The 12653-nt window shown below is 40.8% G+C and overlaps 31 non-coding genes across 31 annotated transcripts in view; all 31 read right to left on the minus strand.

Annotated features, from left to right (window-relative positions):
• Positions 1–31: 31 nt before the first annotated feature.
• Positions 32–150, minus strand: LOC120429329 (5S ribosomal RNA). Its single transcript, XR_005607269.1, has one exon. It is a non-coding gene; the product is annotated as a 5S ribosomal RNA (ribosomal RNA).
• A 298-nt stretch (positions 151–448) lies between these two features.
• LOC120429327 (5S ribosomal RNA) lies at positions 449–567 on the minus strand. The gene has a single exon (XR_005607267.1). It is a non-coding gene; the product is annotated as a 5S ribosomal RNA (ribosomal RNA).
• Positions 568–867: 300 nt separating this feature from the next.
• On the minus strand, positions 868–986 carry LOC120429326 (5S ribosomal RNA). The gene has a single exon (XR_005607266.1). It is a non-coding gene; the product is annotated as a 5S ribosomal RNA (ribosomal RNA).
• A 298-nt stretch (positions 987–1284) lies between these two features.
• LOC120429325 (5S ribosomal RNA) lies at positions 1285–1403 on the minus strand. Its single transcript, XR_005607265.1, has one exon. It is a non-coding gene; the product is annotated as a 5S ribosomal RNA (ribosomal RNA).
• A 296-nt stretch (positions 1404–1699) lies between these two features.
• On the minus strand, positions 1700–1818 carry LOC120429324 (5S ribosomal RNA). Its single transcript, XR_005607264.1, has one exon. It is a non-coding gene; the product is annotated as a 5S ribosomal RNA (ribosomal RNA).
• Positions 1819–2116: 298 nt separating this feature from the next.
• LOC120429323 (5S ribosomal RNA) lies at positions 2117–2235 on the minus strand. Its single transcript, XR_005607263.1, has one exon. It is a non-coding gene; the product is annotated as a 5S ribosomal RNA (ribosomal RNA).
• Positions 2236–2534: 299 nt separating this feature from the next.
• Positions 2535–2653, minus strand: LOC120429481 (5S ribosomal RNA). Its single transcript, XR_005607414.1, has one exon. It is a non-coding gene; the product is annotated as a 5S ribosomal RNA (ribosomal RNA).
• A 298-nt stretch (positions 2654–2951) lies between these two features.
• Positions 2952–3070, minus strand: LOC120429480 (5S ribosomal RNA). Its single transcript, XR_005607413.1, has one exon. It is a non-coding gene; the product is annotated as a 5S ribosomal RNA (ribosomal RNA).
• A 299-nt stretch (positions 3071–3369) lies between these two features.
• On the minus strand, positions 3370–3488 carry LOC120429479 (5S ribosomal RNA). Its single transcript, XR_005607412.1, has one exon. It is a non-coding gene; the product is annotated as a 5S ribosomal RNA (ribosomal RNA).
• Positions 3489–3785: 297 nt separating this feature from the next.
• On the minus strand, positions 3786–3904 carry LOC120429478 (5S ribosomal RNA). The gene has a single exon (XR_005607411.1). It is a non-coding gene; the product is annotated as a 5S ribosomal RNA (ribosomal RNA).
• A 302-nt stretch (positions 3905–4206) lies between these two features.
• On the minus strand, positions 4207–4325 carry LOC120429477 (5S ribosomal RNA). The gene has a single exon (XR_005607410.1). It is a non-coding gene; the product is annotated as a 5S ribosomal RNA (ribosomal RNA).
• Positions 4326–4625: 300 nt separating this feature from the next.
• Positions 4626–4744, minus strand: LOC120429475 (5S ribosomal RNA). The gene has a single exon (XR_005607408.1). It is a non-coding gene; the product is annotated as a 5S ribosomal RNA (ribosomal RNA).
• A 302-nt stretch (positions 4745–5046) lies between these two features.
• On the minus strand, positions 5047–5165 carry LOC120429474 (5S ribosomal RNA). Its single transcript, XR_005607407.1, has one exon. It is a non-coding gene; the product is annotated as a 5S ribosomal RNA (ribosomal RNA).
• A 302-nt stretch (positions 5166–5467) lies between these two features.
• LOC120429473 (5S ribosomal RNA) lies at positions 5468–5586 on the minus strand. The gene has a single exon (XR_005607406.1). It is a non-coding gene; the product is annotated as a 5S ribosomal RNA (ribosomal RNA).
• Positions 5587–5886: 300 nt separating this feature from the next.
• On the minus strand, positions 5887–6005 carry LOC120429472 (5S ribosomal RNA). The gene has a single exon (XR_005607405.1). It is a non-coding gene; the product is annotated as a 5S ribosomal RNA (ribosomal RNA).
• Positions 6006–6305: 300 nt separating this feature from the next.
• Positions 6306–6424, minus strand: LOC120429471 (5S ribosomal RNA). Its single transcript, XR_005607404.1, has one exon. It is a non-coding gene; the product is annotated as a 5S ribosomal RNA (ribosomal RNA).
• Positions 6425–6723: 299 nt separating this feature from the next.
• LOC120429470 (5S ribosomal RNA) lies at positions 6724–6842 on the minus strand. Its single transcript, XR_005607403.1, has one exon. It is a non-coding gene; the product is annotated as a 5S ribosomal RNA (ribosomal RNA).
• A 298-nt stretch (positions 6843–7140) lies between these two features.
• LOC120429469 (5S ribosomal RNA) lies at positions 7141–7259 on the minus strand. The gene has a single exon (XR_005607402.1). It is a non-coding gene; the product is annotated as a 5S ribosomal RNA (ribosomal RNA).
• Positions 7260–7560: 301 nt separating this feature from the next.
• Positions 7561–7679, minus strand: LOC120429468 (5S ribosomal RNA). Its single transcript, XR_005607401.1, has one exon. It is a non-coding gene; the product is annotated as a 5S ribosomal RNA (ribosomal RNA).
• Positions 7680–7979: 300 nt separating this feature from the next.
• Positions 7980–8098, minus strand: LOC120429466 (5S ribosomal RNA). The gene has a single exon (XR_005607400.1). It is a non-coding gene; the product is annotated as a 5S ribosomal RNA (ribosomal RNA).
• A 302-nt stretch (positions 8099–8400) lies between these two features.
• Positions 8401–8519, minus strand: LOC120429465 (5S ribosomal RNA). The gene has a single exon (XR_005607399.1). It is a non-coding gene; the product is annotated as a 5S ribosomal RNA (ribosomal RNA).
• Positions 8520–8821: 302 nt separating this feature from the next.
• LOC120429463 (5S ribosomal RNA) lies at positions 8822–8940 on the minus strand. Its single transcript, XR_005607397.1, has one exon. It is a non-coding gene; the product is annotated as a 5S ribosomal RNA (ribosomal RNA).
• A 297-nt stretch (positions 8941–9237) lies between these two features.
• On the minus strand, positions 9238–9356 carry LOC120429462 (5S ribosomal RNA). Its single transcript, XR_005607396.1, has one exon. It is a non-coding gene; the product is annotated as a 5S ribosomal RNA (ribosomal RNA).
• A 299-nt stretch (positions 9357–9655) lies between these two features.
• LOC120429461 (5S ribosomal RNA) lies at positions 9656–9774 on the minus strand. The gene has a single exon (XR_005607394.1). It is a non-coding gene; the product is annotated as a 5S ribosomal RNA (ribosomal RNA).
• Positions 9775–10071: 297 nt separating this feature from the next.
• On the minus strand, positions 10072–10190 carry LOC120429460 (5S ribosomal RNA). Its single transcript, XR_005607393.1, has one exon. It is a non-coding gene; the product is annotated as a 5S ribosomal RNA (ribosomal RNA).
• Positions 10191–10488: 298 nt separating this feature from the next.
• Positions 10489–10607, minus strand: LOC120429459 (5S ribosomal RNA). The gene has a single exon (XR_005607392.1). It is a non-coding gene; the product is annotated as a 5S ribosomal RNA (ribosomal RNA).
• A 299-nt stretch (positions 10608–10906) lies between these two features.
• On the minus strand, positions 10907–11025 carry LOC120429458 (5S ribosomal RNA). The gene has a single exon (XR_005607391.1). It is a non-coding gene; the product is annotated as a 5S ribosomal RNA (ribosomal RNA).
• A 299-nt stretch (positions 11026–11324) lies between these two features.
• LOC120429457 (5S ribosomal RNA) lies at positions 11325–11443 on the minus strand. Its single transcript, XR_005607390.1, has one exon. It is a non-coding gene; the product is annotated as a 5S ribosomal RNA (ribosomal RNA).
• Positions 11444–11742: 299 nt separating this feature from the next.
• Positions 11743–11861, minus strand: LOC120429455 (5S ribosomal RNA). Its single transcript, XR_005607389.1, has one exon. It is a non-coding gene; the product is annotated as a 5S ribosomal RNA (ribosomal RNA).
• A 298-nt stretch (positions 11862–12159) lies between these two features.
• Positions 12160–12278, minus strand: LOC120429454 (5S ribosomal RNA). Its single transcript, XR_005607388.1, has one exon. It is a non-coding gene; the product is annotated as a 5S ribosomal RNA (ribosomal RNA).
• A 297-nt stretch (positions 12279–12575) lies between these two features.
• The window catches only part of LOC120429453 (5S ribosomal RNA), a 119-nt gene continuing 41 nt past the window's right edge, over positions 12576–12653 (minus strand). The window contains exon 1 of the ribosomal RNA XR_005607387.1: positions 12576–12653. This exon is cut by the window's right edge and continues 41 nt beyond it. This is a non-coding gene — a ribosomal RNA (5S ribosomal RNA).

A 12653-nucleotide genomic window follows, 5' to 3' on the forward strand; every position in this document is an offset into this window, starting at 1 on the left:
ATCGCGATTTCATGGTGCAAAATAGCAAAAATGCCAACGACACGCGACGTTCCCAAGCGGTCACCCATCTAAGTACTAATCGCGCCCGATGTTGCTTAACTTCGGTGATCGGACGAGAACCGGTGTTTTCAACATGGTATGATCGTTGACAAAGTTTGGCTGTTCTGGAAGGACTTTTGTGCTGTTTGTTTTGTGGTGGGTGAGATTGGGAGAATGTTTTTCTTTCTTTGAATTTGAATGTTGCTTTTGTGTGTGCTTTGATGCAAACAAAAGGGAATCGTGTTTTTTTGGGGTGATTTTGAGCGTGTGTGCCTGGGTTCGAATCCCGTCGGGGGCAAAATAAAACTTTTTTTTCCGCTGGTAAAATTCTTTTTAACAACTGAATATTGTAAAATAGACATAGAAAATTGATAATCAATCGCGATTTCATGGTGCAAAATAGCAAAAATGCCAACGACACGCGACGTTCCCAAGCGGTCACCCATCTAAGTACTAATCGCGCCCGATGTTGCTTAACTTCGGTGATCGGACGAGAACCGGTGTTTTCAACATGGTATGATCGTTGACAAAGTTTGGCTGTTCTGGAAGGACTTTTGTGCGGTTTGTTTTGTGGTGGGTGAAGATGGGAGAATATTTTTCTCTCTTTGAATTCGAAATGTTGCTTTTGTGTGTGCTTTGATGCAAACAAAAGGGAATCGTGTTTTTTTGGGGTGATTTTGAGCGTGTGTGCCTGGGTTCGAATCCCGTCGGGGGCAAAATAAAACTTTTTTTTCCGTTGATAAAATTCTTTTTTATCAACTGAATATTGTAAAATAGACAAAGAAAATTGATAATCAATCTCGATTTCATGGTGCAAAATAGCAAAAATGCCAACGACACGCGACGTTCCCAAGCGGTCACCCATCTAAGTACTAATCGCGCCCGATGTTGCTTAACTTCGGTGATCGGACGAGAACCGGTGTTTTCAACATGGTATGATCGTTGACAAAGTTTGGCTGTTCTGGAAGGACTTTTGTGCTGTTTGTTTTGTGGTGGGTGAAGATGGGAGAATATTTTTCTCTCTTTGAATTTGAATGTTGCTTTTGTGTGTGCTTTGATGCAAACAAAAGGGAATCGTGTTTTTTGGGGTGATTTTGAGCGTGTGTGCCTGGGTTCGAATCCCGTCGGGGGCAAAATAAAACTTTTTTTTCCGTTGGTAAAATTCTTTTTTATCAACTGAATATTGTAAAATAGACAACGGAAATTGATAATCAATCGCGATTTCATGGTGCAAAATAGCAAAAATGCCAACGACACGCGACGTTCCCAAGCGGTCACCCATCTAAGTACTAATCGCGCCCGATGTTGCTTAACTTCGGTGATCGGACGAGAACCGGTGTTTTCAACATGGTATGATCGTTGACAAAGTTTGGCTGTTCTGGAAGGACTTTTGTGCTGTTTGTTTTGGGTGGGTGAGATGGGAGAATATTTTTCTCTCTTTGAATTTGAATGTTGCTTTTGTGTGTGCTTTGATGCAAACAAAAGGGAATCGTGTTTTTTTGGGGTGATTTTGAGCGTGTGTGCCTGGGTTCGAATCCCGTCGGGGGCAAAATAAAACTTTTTTTTCCGCTGGTAAAATTCTTTTTAACAACTGAATATTGTAAAATAGACATAGAAAATTGATAATCAATCGCGATTTCATGGTGCAAAATAGCAAAAATGCCAACGACACGCGACGTTCCCAAGCGGTCACCCATCTAAGTACTAATCGCGCCCGATGTTGCTTAACTTCGGTGATCGGACGAGAACCGGTGTTTTCAACATGGTATGATCGTTGACAAAGTTTGGCTGTTCTGGAAGGACTTTTGTGCTGTTTGTTTTGGGTGGGTGAGATGGGAGAATATTTTTCTCTCTTTGAATTTGAATGTAGCTTTTGTGTGTGCTTTGATGCAAACAAAAGGGAATCGTGTTTTTTTGGGGTGATTTTGAGCGTGTGTGCCTGGGTTCGAATCCCGTCGGGGGCAAAATAAAACTTTTTTTTTCCGTTGGTAAAATTCTTTTTTATCAACTGAATATTGTAAAATAGACAACGGAAATTGATAATCAATCGCGATTTCATGGTGCAAAATAGCAAAAATGCCAACGACACGCGACGTTCCCAAGCGGTCACCCATCTAAGTACTAATCGCGCCCGATGTTGCTTAACTTCGGTGATCGGACGAGAACCGGTGTTTTCAACATGGTATGATCGTTGACAAAGTTTGGCTGTTCTGGAAGGACTTTTGTGCTGTTTGTTTTGTGGTGGGTGAGATCGGGAGAATGTTTTTCTCTCTTTGAATTTGAATGTTGCTTTTGTGTGTGCTTTGATGCAAACAAAAGGGAATCGTGTTTTTTGGGGTGATTTTGAGCGTGTGTGCCTGGGTTCGAATCCCGTCGTGGGCAAAATAAAAGTTTTTTTTTCCGTTGGTAAAATTCTTTTTTATCAACTGAATATTGTAAAAAAGACATTGAAAATTGATAATCAATCGCGATTTCATGGTGCAAAATAGCAAAAATGCCAACGACACGCGACGTTCCCAAGCGGTCACCCATCTAAGTACTAATCGCGCCCGATGTTGCTTAACTTCGGTGATCGGACGAGAACCGGTGTTTTCAACATGGTATGATCGTTGACAAAGTTTGGCTGTTCTGGAAGGACTTTTGTGCTGTTTGTTTTGGGTGGGTGAGATGGGAGAATATTTTTCTCTCTTTGAATTTGAATGTAGCTTTTGTGTGTGCTTTGATGCAAACAAAAGGGAATCGTGTTTTTTTGGGGTGATTTTGAGCGTGTGTGCCTGGGTTCGAATCCCGTCGGGGGCAAAATAAAACTTTTTTTTTCCGTTGGTAAAATTCTTTTTTATCAACTGAATATTGTAAAATAGACAACGGAAATTGATAATCAATCGCGATTTCATGGTGCAAAATAGCAAAAATGCCAACGACACGCGACGTTCCCAAGCGGTCACCCATCTAAGTACTAATCGCGCCCGATGTTGCTTAACTTCGGTGATCGGACGAGAACCGGTGTTTTCAACATGGTATGATCGTTGACAAAGTTTGGCTGTTCTGGAAGGACTTTTGTGCTGTTTGTTTTGTGGTGGGTGAGATTGGGAGAATATTTTTCTCTCTTTGAATTTGAATGTTGCTTTTGTGTGTGCTTTGATGCAAACAAAAGGGAATCGTGTTTTTTTGGGGTGATTTTGAGCGTGTGTGCCTGGGTTCGAATCCCGTCGGGGGCAAAATAAAACTTTTTTTTCCGTTGGTAAAATTCTTTTTTATCAACTGAATATTGTAAAATAGACATTGAAAATTGATAATCAATCGCGATTTCATGGTGCAAAATAGCAAAAATGCCAACGACACGCGACGTTCCCAAGCGGTCACCCATCTAAGTACTAATCGCGCCCGATGTTGCTTAACTTCGGTGATCGGACGAGAACCGGTGTTTTCAACATGGTATGATCGTTGACAAAGTTTGGCTGTTCTGGAAGGACTTTTGTGCTGTTTGTTTTGGGTGGGTGAAGATGGGAGAATATTTTTCTCTCTTTGAATTTGAATGTTGCTTTTGTGTGTGCTTTGATGCAAACAAAAGGGAATCGTGTTTTTTTGGGGTGATTTTGAGCGTGTGTGCCTGGGTTCGAATCCCGTCGGGGGCAAAATAAAACTTTTTTTTCCGCTGGTAAAATTCTTTTTAACAACTGAATATTGTAAAATAGACATTGAAAATTGATAATCAATCGCGATTTCATGGTGCAAAATAGCAAAAATGCCAACGACACGCGACGTTCCCAAGCGGTCACCCATCTAAGTACTAATCGCGCCCGATGTTGCTTAACTTCGGTGATCGGACGAGAACCGGTGTTTTCAACATGGTATGATCGTTGACAAAGTTTGGCTGTTCTGGAAGGACTTTTGTGCTGTTTGTTTTGTGGTGGGTGAGATGGGAGAATATTTTTCTCTCTTTGAATTTGAATGTTGCTTTTGTGTTTTGAATGCTGATGCAAACAAAAGGGAATCGTGTTTTTTTGGGGTGATTTTGAGCGTGTGTGCCTGGGTTCGAATCCCGTCGTGGGCAAAATAAAAGTTTTTTTTTCCGTTGGTAAAATTCTTTTTTATCAACTGAATATTGTAAAATAGACATTGAAAATTGATAATCAATCGCGATTTCATGGTGCAAAATAGCAAAAATGCCAACGACACGCGACGTTCCCAAGCGGTCACCCATCTAAGTACTAATCGCGCCCGATGTTGCTTAACTTCGGTGATCGGACGAGAACCGGTGTTTTCAACATGGTATGATCGTTGACAAAGTTTGGCTGTTCTGGAAGGACTTTTGTGCTGTTTGTTTGGGGTGGATGAAGATGGGAGAATATTTTTCTCTCTTTGAATTTGAATGTTGCTTTTGTGTTTTGAATGCTGATGCAAACAAAAGGGAATCGTGTTTTTTTGGGGTGATTTTGAGCGTGTGTGCCTGGGTTCGAATCCCGTCGTGGACAAAATAAAAGTTTTTTTCCGTTGGTAAAATTCTTTTTTATCAACTGAATATTGTAAAATAGACATTGAAAATTGATAATCAATCGCGATTTCATGGTGCAAAATAGCAAAAATGCCAACGACACGCGACGTTCCCAAGCGGTCACCCATCTAAGTACTAATCGCGCCCGATGTTGCTTAACTTCGGTGATCGGACGAGAACCGGTGTTTTCAACATGGTATGATCGTTGACAAAGTTTGGCTGTTCTGGAAGGACTTTTGTGCTGTTTGTTTGGGGTGGATGAAGATGGGAGAATATTTTTCTCTCTTTGAATTTGAATGTTGCTTTTGTGTTTTGAATGCTGATGCAAACAAAAGGGAATCGTGTTTTTTTGGGGTGATTTTGAGCGTGTGTGCATGGGTTCGAATCCCGTCGTGGTCAAAATAAAAGTTTTTTTTTCCGTTGGTAAAATTCTTTTTTATCAACTAAATATGGTAAAATAGACATAGAAAATTGATAATCAATCGCGATTTCATGGTGCAAAATAGCAAAAATGCCAACGACACGCGACGTTCCCAAGCGGTCACCCATCTAAGTACTAATCGCGCCCGATGTTGCTTAACTTCGGTGATCGGACGAGAACCGGTGTTTTCAACATGGTATGATCGTTGACAAAGTTTGGCTGTTCTGGAAGGACTTTTGTGCTGTTTGTTTGGGGTGGATGAAGATGGGAGAATATTTTTCTCTCTTTGAATTTGAATGTTGCTTTTGTGTTTTGAATGCTGATGCAAACAAAAGGGAATCGTGTTTTTTTGGGGTGATTTTGAGCGTGTGTGCATGGGTTCGAATCCCGTCGTGGTCAAAATAAAAGTTTTTTTTTCCGTTGGTAAAATTCTTTTTTATCAACTGAATATTGTAAAATAGACATTGAAAATTGATAATCAATCGCGATTTCATGGTGCAAAATAGCAAAAATGCCAACGACACGCGACGTTCCCAAGCGGTCACCCATCTAAGTACTAATCGCGCCCGATGTTGCTTAACTTCGGTGATCGGACGAGAACCGGTGTTTTCAACATGGTATGATCGTTGACAAAGTTTGGCTGTTCTGGAAGGACTTTTGTGCTGTTTGTTTGGGGTGGATGAAGATGGGAGAATATTTTTCTCTCTTTGAATTTGAATGTTGCTTTTGTGTTTTGAATGCTGATGCAAACAAAAGGGAATCGTGTTTTTTGGGGTGATTTTGAGCGTGTGTGCCTGGGTTCGAATCCCGTCGTGGGCAAAATAAAAGTTTTTTTTTCGTTGGTAAAATTCTTTTTTATCAACTGAATATTGTAAAATAGACATTGAAAATTGATAATCAATCGCGATTTCATGGTGCAAAATAGCAAAAATGCCAACGACACGCGACGTTCCCAAGCGGTCACCCATCTAAGTACTAATCGCGCCCGATGTTGCTTAACTTCGGTGATCGGACGAGAACCGGTGTTTTCAACATGGTATGATCGTTGACAAAGTTTGGCTGTTCTGGAAGGACTTTTGTGCTGTTTGTTTGGGGTGGATGAAGATGGGAGAACGTTTTTCTCTCTTTGAATTTGAATGTTGCTTTTGTGTTTTGAATGCTGATGCAAACAAAAGGGAATCGTGTTTTTTTGGGGTGATTTTGAGCGTGTGTGCCTGGGTTCGAATCCCGTCGTGGACAAAATAAAAGTTTTTTTCCGTTAGTAAAATTCTTTTTTATCAACTAAATATGGTAAAATAGACATAGAAAATTGATAATCAATCGCGATTTCATGGTGCAAAATAGCAAAAATGCCAACGACACGCGACGTTCCCAAGCGGTCACCCATCTAAGTACTAATCGCGCCCGATGTTGCTTAACTTCGGTGATCGGACGAGAACCGGTGTTTTCAACATGGTATGATCGTTGACAAAGTTTGGCTGTTCTGGAAGGACTTTTGTGCTGTTTGTTTTGGGTGGGTGAAGATGGGAGAATATTTTTTTCTCTTTGAATTTGAATGTTGCTTTTGTGTGTGCTTTGATGCAAACAAAAGGGAATCGTGTTTTTTTGGGGTGATTTTGAGCGTGTGTGCCTGGGTTCGAATCCCGTCGGGGGCAAAATAAAACATTTTTTTTTCGTTGGTAAAATTCTTTTTTATCAACTGAATATTGTAAAATAGACAACGGAAATTGATAATCAATCGCGATTTCATGGTGCAAAATAGCAAAAATGCCAACGACACGCGACGTTCCCAAGCGGTCACCCATCTAAGTACTAATCGCGCCCGATGTTGCTTAACTTCGGTGATCGGACGAGAACCGGTGTTTTCAACATGGTATGATCGTTGACAAAGTTTGGCTGTTCTGGAAGGACTTTTGTGCTGTTTGTTTTGGGTGGGTGAAGATGGGAGAATATTTTTTTCTCTTTGAATTTGAATGTTGCTTTTGTGTGTGCTTTGATGCAAACAAAAGGGAATCGTGTTTTTTTGGGGTGATTTTGAGCGTGTGTGCCTGGGTTCGAATCCCGTCGTGGGCAAAATTAAAGTTTTTTTTTCGTTGGTAAAATTCTTTTTTATCAACTGAATATTGTAAAATAGACATTGAAAATTGATAATCAATCGCGATTTCATGGTGCAAAATAGCAAAAATGCCAACGACACGCGACGTTCCCAAGCGGTCACCCATCTAAGTACTAATCGCGCCCGATGTTGCTTAACTTCGGTGATCGGACGAGAACCGGTGTTTTCAACATGGTATGATCGTTGACAAAGTTTGGCTGTTCTGGAAGGACTTTTGTGCTGTTTGTTTGGGGTGGGTGAAGATGGGAGAACGTTTTTCTCTCTTTGAATTTGAATGTTGCTTTTGTGTTTTGAATGCTGATGCAAACAAAAGGGAATCGTGTTTTTTGGGGTGATTTTGAGCGTGTGTGCCTGGGTTCGAATCCCGTCGGTGGCAAAATAAAAGTTTTTTTTTCCGTTGGTAAAATTCTTTTTTATCAACTGAATATTGTAAAATAGACATTGAAAATTGATAATCAATCGCGATTTCATGGTGCAAAATAGCAAAAATGCCAACGACACGCGACGTTCCCAAGCGGTCACCCATCTAAGTACTAATCGCGCCCGATGTTGCTTAACTTCGGTGATCGGACGAGAACCGGTGTTTTCAACATGGTATGATCGTTGACAAAGTTTGGCTGTTCTGGAAGGACTTTTGTGCTGTTTGTTTGGGGTGGGTGAAGATGGGAGAACGTTTTTCTCTCTTTGAATTTGAATGTTGCTTTTGTGTTTTGAATGCTGATGCAAACAAAAGGGAATCGTGTTTTTTTGGGGTGATTTTGAGCGTGTGTGCCTGGGTTCGAATCCCGTCGTGGGCAAAATAAAAGTTTTTTTCCGTTAGTAAAATTCTTTTTTATCAACTGAATATTGTAAAATAGACATTGAAAATTGATAATCAATCGCGATTTCATGGTGCAAAATAGCAAAAATGCCAACGACACGCGACGTTCCCAAGCGGTCACCCATCTAAGTACTAATCGCGCCCGATGTTGCTTAACTTCGGTGATCGGACGAGAACCGGTGTTTTCAACATGGTATGATCGTTGACAAAGTTTGGCTGTTCTGGAAGGACTTTTGTGCTGTTTGTTTGGGGTGGGTGAAGATGGGAGAACGTTTTTCTCTCTTTGAATTTGAATGTTGCTTTTGTGTTTTGAATGCTGATGCAAACAAAAGGGAATCGTGTTTTTTTGGGGTGATTTTGAGCGTGTGTGCCTGGGTTCGAATCCCGTCGTGGGCAAAATAAAAGTTTTTTTTTCCGTTGGTAAAATTCTTTTTTATCAACTGAATATTGTAAAAAAGACATTGAAAATTGATAATCAATCGCGATTTCATGGTGCAAAATAGCAAAAATGCCAACGACACGCGACGTTCCCAAGCGGTCACCCATCTAAGTACTAATCGCGCCCGATGTTGCTTAACTTCGGTGATCGGACGAGAACCGGTGTTTTCAACATGGTATGATCGTTGACAAAGTTTGGCTGTTCTGGAAGGACTTTTGTGCTGTTTGTTTGGGGTGGGTGAAGATGGGAGAACGTTTTTCTCTCTTTGAATTTGAATGTTGCTTTTGTGTTTTGAATGCTGATGCAAACAAAAGGGAATCGTGTTTTTTTGGGGTGATTTTGAGCGTGTGTGCCTGGGTTCGAATCCCGTCGTGGGCAAAATAAAAGTTTTTTTTTCCGTTGGTAAAATTCTTTTTTATCAACTGAATATTGTAAAATAGACATTGAAAATTGATAATCAATCGCGATTTCATGGTGCAAAATAGCAAAAATGCCAACGACACGCGACGTTCCCAAGCGGTCACCCATCTAAGTACTAATCGCGCCCGATGTTGCTTAACTTCGGTGATCGGACGAGAACCGGTGTTTTCAACATGGTATGATCGTTGACAAAGTTTGGCTGTTCTGGAAGGACTTTTGTGCTGTTTGTTTGGGGTGGATGAAGATGGGAGAATATTTTTCTCTCTTTGAATTTGAATGTTGCTTTTGTGTGTGCTTTGATGCAAACAAAAGGGAATCGTGTTTTTTTGGGGTGATTTTGAGCGTGTGTGCCTGGGTTCGAATCCCGTCGTGGACAAAATAAAAGTTTTTTTCCGTTAGTAAAATTCTTTTTTATCAACTGAATATTGTAAAATAGACATTAAAAATTGATAATCAATCGCGATTTCATGGTGCAAAATAGCAAAAATGCCAACGACACGCGACGTTCCCAAGCGGTCACCCATCTAAGTACTAATCGCGCCCGATGTTGCTTAACTTCGGTGATCGGACGAGAACCGGTGTTTTCAACATGGTATGATCGTTGACAAAGTTTGGCTGTTCTGGAAGGACTTTTGTGCTGTTTGTTTGGGGTGGGTGAAGATGGGAGAATATTTTTCTCTCTTTGAATTTGAATGTTGCTTTTGTGTGTGCTTTGATGCAAACAAAAGGGAATCGTGTTTTTTTGGGGTGATTTTGAGCGTGTGTGCCTGGGTTCGAATCCCGTCGTGGGCAAAATAAAAGTTTTTTTTTCCGTTGGTAAAATTCTTTTTTATCAACTGAATATTGTAAAATAGACATTGAAAATTGATAATCAATCGCGATTTCATGGTGCAAAATAGCAAAAATGCCAACGACACGCGACGTTCCCAAGCGGTCACCCATCTAAGTACTAATCGCGCCCGATGTTGCTTAACTTCGGTGATCGGACGAGAACCGGTGTTTTCAACATGGTATGATCGTTGACAAAGTTTGGCTGTTCTGGAAGGACTTTTGTGCTGTTTGTTTGGGGTGGGTGAAGATGGGAGAACGTTTTTCTCTCTTTGAATTTGAATGTTGCTTTTGTGTGTGCTTTGATGCAAACAAAAGGGAATCGTGTTTTTTGGGGTGATTTTGAGCGTGTGTGCCTGGGTTCGAATCCCGTCGGTGGCAAAATAAAAGTTTTTTTTCCGTTGGTAAAATTCTTTTTTATCAACTGAATATTGTAAAATAGACATTGAAAATTGATAATCAATCGCGATTTCATGGTGCAAAATAGCAAAAATGCCAACGACACGCGACGTTCCCAAGCGGTCACCCATCTAAGTACTAATCGCGCCCGATGTTGCTTAACTTCGGTGATCGGACGAGAACCGGTGTTTTCAACATGGTATGATCGTTGACAAAGTTTGGCTGTTCTGGAAGGACTTTTGTGCTGTTTGTTTGGGGTGGGTGAAGATGGGAGAACGTTTTTCTCTCTTTGAATTTGAATGTTGCTTTTGTGTGTGCTTTGATGCAAACAAAAGGGAATCGTGTTTTTTTGGGGTGATTTTGAGCGTGTGTGCCTGGGTTCGAATCCCGTCGGTGGCAAAATAAAAGTTTTTTTTCCGTTGGTAAAATTCTTTTTTATCAACTGAATATTGTAAAATAGACATTGAAAATTGATAATCAATCGCGATTTCATGGTGCAAAATAGCAAAAATGCCAACGACACGCGACGTTCCCAAGCGGTCACCCATCTAAGTACTAATCGCGCCCGATGTTGCTTAACTTCGGTGATCGGACGAGAACCGGTGTTTTCAACATGGTATGATCGTTGACAAAGTTTGGCTGTTCTGGAAGGACTTTTGTGCTGTTTGTTTTGGGTGGGTGAAGATGGGAGAATATTTTTCTCTCTTTGAATTTGAATGTTGCTTTTGTGTGTGCTTTGATGCAAACAAAAGGGAATCGTGTTTTTTTGGGGTGATTTTGAGCGTGTGTGCCTGGGTTCGAATCCCGTCGTGGGCAAAATAAAAGTTTTTTTTTCCGTTGGTAAAATTCTTTTTTATCAACTGAATATTGTAAAAAAGACATTGAAAATTGATAATCAATCGCGATTTCATGGTGCAAAATAGCAAAAATGCCAACGACACGCGACGTTCCCAAGCGGTCACCCATCTAAGTACTAATCGCGCCCGATGTTGCTTAACTTCGGTGATCGGACGAGAACCGGTGTTTTCAACATGGTATGATCGTTGACAAAGTTTGGCTGTTCTGGAAGGACTTTTGTGCTGTTTGTTTTGGGTGGGTGAAGATGGGAGAATATTTTTCTCTCTTTGAATTTGAATGTTGCTTTTGTGTGTGCTTTGATGCAAACAAAAGGGAATCGTGTTTTTTTGGGGTGATTTTGAGCGTGTGTGCCTGGGTTCGAATCCCGTCGGGGGCAAAATAAAACTTTTTTTTTCCGTTGGTAAAATTCTTTTTTATCAACTGAATATTGTAAAATAGACAACGGAAATTGATAATCAATCGCGATTTCATGGTGCAAAATAGCAAAAATGCCAACGACACGCGACGTTCCCAAGCGGTCACCCATCTAAGTACTAATCGCGCCCGATGTTGCTTAACTTCGGTGATCGGACGAGAACCGGTGTTTTCAACATGGTATGATCGTTGACAAAGTTTGGCTGTTCTGGAAGGACTTTTGTGCTGTTTGTTTGGGGTGGGTGAAGATGGGAGAATATTTTTCTCTCTTTGAATTTGAATGTTGCTTTTGTGTGTGCTTTGATGCAAACAAAAGGGAATCGTGTTTTTTTGGGGTGATTTTGAGCGTGTGTGCCTGGGTTCGAATCCCGTCGGGGGCAAAATAAAAGTTTTTTTTTCCGTTGGTAAAATTCTTTTTTATCAACTGAATATTGTAAAAAAGACATTGAAAATTGATAATCAATCGCGATTTCATGGTGCAAAATAGCAAAAATGCCAACGACACGCGACGTTCCCAAGCGGTCACCCATCTAAGTACTAATCGCGCCCGATGTTGCTTAACTTCGGTGATCGGACGAGAACCGGTGTTTTCAACATGGTATGATCGTTGACAAAGTTTGGCTGTTCTGGAAGGACTTTTGTGCTGTTTGTTTGGGGTGGGTGAAGATGGGAGAATATTTTTCTCTCTTTGAATTTGAATGTTGCTTTTGTGTGTGCTTTGATGCAAACAAAAGGGAATCGTGTTTTTTTGGGGTGATTTTGAGCGTGTGTGCCTGGGTTCGAATCCCGTCGGGGGCAAAATAAAAGTTTTTTTTCCGTTGGTAAAATTCTTTTTTATCAACTGAATATTGGAAAAAAGACATGAAAAATTGATAATCAATCGCGATTTCATGGTGCAAAATAGCAAAAATGCCAACGACACGCGACGTTCCCAAGCGGTCACCCATCTAAGTACTAATCGCGCCCGATGTTGCTTAACTTCGGTGATCGGACGAGAACCGGTGTTTTCAACATGGTATGATCGTTGACAAAGTTTGGCTGTTCTGGAAGGACTTTTGTGCTGTTTGTTTGGGGTGGATGAAGATGGGAGAATATTTTTCTCTCTTTGAATTTGAATGTTGCTTTTGTGTGTGCTTTGATGCAAACAAAAGGGAATCGTGTTTTTTGGGGTGATTTTGAGCGTGTGTGCCTGGGTTCGAATCCCGTCGGTGGCAAAATAAAAGTTTTTTTTCCGTTGGTAAAATTCTTTTTTATCAACTGAATATTGTAAAATAGACATTGAAAATTGATAATCAATCGCGATTTCATGGTGCAAAATAGCAAAAATGCCAACGACACGCGACGTTCCCAAGCGGTCACCCATCTAAGTACTAATCGCGCCCGATGTTGCTTAACTTCGGTGAT

This window comes from Culex pipiens, chromosome 2 (genome assembly GCF_016801865.2).
Source record: "Culex pipiens pallens isolate TS chromosome 2, TS_CPP_V2, whole genome shotgun sequence".
Classification (NCBI taxonomy): domain Eukaryota; kingdom Metazoa; phylum Arthropoda; class Insecta; order Diptera; family Culicidae; genus Culex; species Culex pipiens.